The sequence below is a fragment of the Macrobrachium nipponense genome, chromosome 17, assembly GCF_015104395.2.
Source record: "Macrobrachium nipponense isolate FS-2020 chromosome 17, ASM1510439v2, whole genome shotgun sequence".
Lineage (NCBI taxonomy): Eukaryota > Metazoa > Arthropoda > Malacostraca > Decapoda > Palaemonidae > Macrobrachium > Macrobrachium nipponense.
The window spans coordinates 24,867,141-24,872,140 of record NC_087210.1 but is presented as its reverse complement, the minus strand read 5'-3'; the positions used below and the strand labels follow the sequence as shown (position 1 = coordinate 24,872,140).

The window sequence follows — 5,000 nt, the reverse complement described above, 5'->3', positions numbered from 1 at the left end:
ATTGTATTATTTGCACCCTTTCCTAATTTTTGGAAAAAAAATTGGTAATTCTAGGCATTAATTTCGCACGGACTGCGAGGAACGTTGCCGCGGATCCGATAGCCACTAAGGATTAGGGTCTTCAATGTATTTCGCCGTGTTTAGTACTATCCTCTATGGGTTAATTTCATCCGACCCCCAAGAAATAACGGCAAAATCTAAATAAGCAGCCCAAATATTATAAGAAACAATAATTTCCAAAGAAATACCCAGCGCGGAGTTAGCATATTACCTACATCTACCAAAAAATATTAATAAAGTTTACCTTCTTGTGGCTGTCCCCTTTACATCTACCTTTCTTTGAAGTTAGACCTTGCTTTTAGATTAAGTCTGACTTGTTACAGAACTGCATCTGCCTACATGACACTGCTAACGTGGACCAATTATGTCTTTAAGCTCACCCGTTATTGAGAATTGGGCACATCTAGGTAATAACTCCGCGCCGGGTAGTACTTTGAAAATTACAGTTTCCTATGGTATCTGGGTTGCTTAATAAGAACAGACTGTTATTTTTGGGGGATCGACTGTAATTAACCCCCAGGGGCCAGTATTAAACACATTTGACGCCCCAATCCTTAGTGGCTGTCGTATTCGCGGGAACGTTCCTTGCTTTCCGTACCGAGTTATTGCCTAGAATTACCGACAATTATCTAAATTAATTAAATTCATTGTGGCAAAACTATTTCATAGTATTTCTACAGAAGCAGTCCACACGGACTGCAAGGAACGTAACCACGGGTACGACATCCACTAGGGATAGGAGCGTCCAATGTATTTCGCCGTGTTTAGTACTAGCCTCTGGGGGGTTAATTACAGTCGTCCGAATAAATATTACTCAAAATTCTTAGTTCAGTAGGTAAAACTGCATAGAAAAACCGCAACTGCCATAGTCTAGGCCGCCGCGGATAAGTACCCTAGATCTACCTAATTCATGTATAACAGGGGCTTGACAAAATTGTTGGTTGCAATAGGCAGCCATTTGTGCAAAAGGGACTAAGGTTTTCACCATCTGCCTTATAAATATAGCTGCTTATTCGATGGACACCGGATGATGGTTTAATAATTCACTGTAATCATGCAATCCTAAACTCTGCTTACCTCTCTGAAATGATGACTTCGTAGCCTAGATTATATAATTAGAAAGTGCGTTTTAACATGCAACAGAATTGTTGAACCAATATTTGGCTTCACGTGTTGTAGCAGGTATTGAGGCTTCAAGATATTTCATTTGAACGCCTTAAGATACATTTACGAAATTTTCATGTGCCAAAAACACTACTGCAATGCTCGTCAACCACACCTGATATACGAAAAATGCCACTGCACTCGTTGAACATCTTTTCTCTAGTGTTACCGCAGTGGGACAGACTTCCAAGTTCCTTGGTGCCGAGTGCCGACCGCTGACTCAGTGACTAAAATGAGCCATCTGTCTGTAATCCGATTAGAAAAGTAGTTCCTAACTTCCTGTCTTATTTTATTCGGTTTCAACGAACGTTTCTGTTTAATTCTATTCTCATATCCTCATATATAAAGGAGGTTTGTTTTAACATAGCTATTTTCTTACAGGTATTTTATGTACTATTGATAAAAAACATGCCGACTTGTTCCCGGTAATTTTTCTTGTATTCTTCCGCTGCGTAAGATTCGGTAGTAAAGTGTTCTCTCCGCTATCAATGGTGCTTCTAAGATCCTGATGTGTAATCAAGAACAATACATCATACACTTCAGCAAGATTCATCTAAGCATACAGCAATGAAACACTAGTGTTTGAATGATCATATCGTGAAACCTTGGCAACTACTGATGATCCACTTGCTCCTTTAGGACTTTAGGAGTGACTTTGATATATCCATCCACCACCTCACCTGCACGGTGCAAGGATCATAATAGCTTTCGAAGGTAATGTCATTCAATTCGTTTTTGGGTAAAAAAAAAATTGCACTGCCTCTTTTGGTTATCTAGAAACAGTAGGCTAAGGCTAAGGTTCTGTCGAATGAACTACTGAATCATCAGTTTGTTTAAGGTGACTGCATGTTATATTTCGTCAGTTCTTTGCTGTAATTTTACTTATACGTTATGAGAACCACTAGTCTCAAGCTACAGAGAACGGTTGCCATGCATTCAATATAGGCCTACATATTAAGCGCCGACGTAATAAGTCTGAGGTCGGTGGTTCAAATCTCCATGGGGAGAGTTAATGTTAACACATATGTATTGCACGGAGTACTGTATGCAGGAGGAATTTACGTTACCTTACAGTCTGTTCCATTTCATCTGTTCACCCCTGAACCGTGGTTCACCCATGGCCAAGAGTGAGGTAATTTAGCGCGTGTTTAGGCTAGGCTCGTGCTAGGCTGACAATCGACGTTTCCGACATCGTTAGTATATTGTGAGATATTTGAAACTGTTCCTTAAGTAGCATATTAAAATATATATATATATATATATATATATATATATATATACACATATATATATTAATATATATAATAATATAGTATTATATATATATATACATTATATATATTATATATAATAATATAATTTTATTAGAATAATATATATATTATGTATATTAATATTTATATATATATGATATATAATATATATATGTCTATTATATATGTAATTATATTATGTTATATATATATACTATGGATATATATATATTTTATATTATTGATATATTATATATATATATATGATATATATCATATATATACATACACACACACACACACACACACACACCACAAAGAACTCTCACACCTTTAACAAATCACAAACATCGATAATATAACATATAAGCACACGAAAGACGATCATACTGAAAGGCAGCTCAGATCAAGCAGAGATGGACGCGTAGGCTTTCATGTCTCACTGGTATAGCCCAGGGTACACCCAGGCCTATTATTCTCACAAACTGTTCAGATCACAGGGCTTCTTACCATTCAACTTTTCTACGTAGTTTCATTCCATGAAAATGAAAATATCTTGATTATCATGCCAAAGTTATATCGATATGCGAACACTGAAAAAATAACTTTCATTGATGTTGATTTGTGGAACATGAAATATTTGCAAGCGAATGATAGGTCTTTTCGTCAGATATAATTTTACTGACCTTCTTTCAAGCACGCTCAGTTCTTATCAGCCAAAATCACTTTCTTATTCATTTCATCTAAGCATGATTTCAATGCTTTTCATTAAAAAAAAAAAAAAAAAAAAACTCTATGCAGAGCGTGTCATCAACCAACAAAGGATGAAAGGAACTCTGTGAGATTTCAAACATAATTCGAAATGTTATTTGGTAAAATACACTTGGAATTGAATTCTCGAAAAAAATATATATAAATATGTAAAGTATTCGGAAAAGTAAACCGCAACACCATTGCCGTGCATTAGACTGAAATTTCCTACCTGCCAATCGGTGTTGAGGTTGTTACTCGTTTCACCTTCCCCAGACAGCTTCATAGATAACAATATTTCATGTTATTTCGGATATCACCCTGCTCTTGTAATTTACATGCAAGAAATTAGTAATGTCTATATTTTATAACCGTACTCGTACACCTCCCCTCCCTTCCCTTTGTAACATTATGTAGTAAACGCTAGACCGATCTAGATAAGATATGGCACGTGGCCATCATTTGACCTAACTTAGTTAATAGGGTAGGTTCAAACCCCTAACCTCTTCCCCCACCCCTTTGTAACATGTTGTAACCGCTTGACATAGCATGTTGTAACCGCTTGACATAGCATGTTGTAACCGCTTGACCGATCTATAAAAAATTTGGCATCTGGGCTTCATTTGACCCAACGTAGCTAATAGGGTAGGTTTCAACCTGTACCCCCATCCCCCTTCCCTTTGTAACTTATGTGATAACCGCTCGACCTATCTAGATAAAATTTGGTATGAGGCCATCATTTGATCCAACTTAAATAACAGGGTAGGTTTCAAATCCATATCCCCTATCTAACCCCCATCTCCGTACCCCTTCTCCTTTGTACCTTATGTGGTAACTGCATGACCAATTTAGACAAAATTTGGCACGTGGCCATCATTTGACCTAACTTAGATAATAAGGTAGGTTTCTAACCCATATCTCCTATCACCCCCCCCCCCCACCTACCGCCTCGTTCCCCTTCTCCTTTGTACCTTGTGGTAACCGCATGACCGATCTAGACAAAATTTGGCATGTGGGCATCATTTGACCCAACGCAGCTAGTAGGGTAGGTTTCGACCCATAACCCCCTTCCCATCCTCCCCTTCCCCATCCCCCTTCCCTTTGTAACTTATGTGTTAACCGCTTGACCGATCTAGATAAATTTGGTATGTGGCCATCATTTGATCCAACTTAGATAAAATGGTAGGTTTCAAACCCATATCTCCTATCCGCACCCTTGTTCCCCCTTCCCTTTTTACCTTATGCGGTAACCGCATGACCGATCTAGACGGAATTTAGCATGTGGTCATCATTTGACCTAACTTAGATAATAGAGTACTGAAGGATTGGATATTTTTACGTGGTTAGGAACCAACTGGTCACCTAGCAAAGGGACATACAGCTTATTGTGGGATCTGAACCACATTAAATCGAGAAATTAATTTCTATCACCAGAAATAAATTCCTCTGATTCCACGTTGGCCGAGTCGAGAATCGAACTTCGGACCACCGGATTGGCAGCCGAGTGCGAAAACCATTCGTCCAACGAGGAAGATTTATGGTAAATAAATCATATGTGTTTATCATACCTCATCGTATGTATATACTTAATACTCCGGAACTATCTTATGTATACTTAATGCTTTTCTTCTCTGCGATTAATAATTCTGTATCAAGGTTTGTGTGTAGGTTTAGCAGAAGTGTGTATTAAGGTTTAGTGGGAATGTGGTTAGGTCTAGTGGGGGTGTGTGTAGGTTTAGTGGAGGGTGTTTAATTTAAGTCGGGGTGTGTTAG

At 38.0% G+C, this 5,000-nt stretch overlaps 2 long non-coding RNA genes across 2 annotated transcripts in view; one reads left to right on the top strand and one right to left on the bottom strand.

Annotated features, from left to right (window-relative positions):
- LOC135196140 (uncharacterized) overlaps positions 1-1,448 on the bottom strand; it is a 69,412-nt gene extending 67,964 nt beyond the window's left edge. The window contains exon 1 of the long non-coding RNA XR_010310334.1: positions 1,340-1,448. This is a non-coding gene — a long non-coding RNA (uncharacterized LOC135196140). The remainder of the gene's footprint in view (positions 1-1,339) is intronic.
- A 234-nt stretch (positions 1,449-1,682) lies between these two features.
- Positions 1,683-5,000, top strand: part of LOC135196017 (uncharacterized) — a 470,069-nt gene continuing 466,751 nt past the window's right edge. The window contains exon 1 of the long non-coding RNA XR_010310276.1: positions 1,683-1,938. This is a non-coding gene — a long non-coding RNA (uncharacterized LOC135196017). The remainder of the gene's footprint in view (positions 1,939-5,000) is intronic.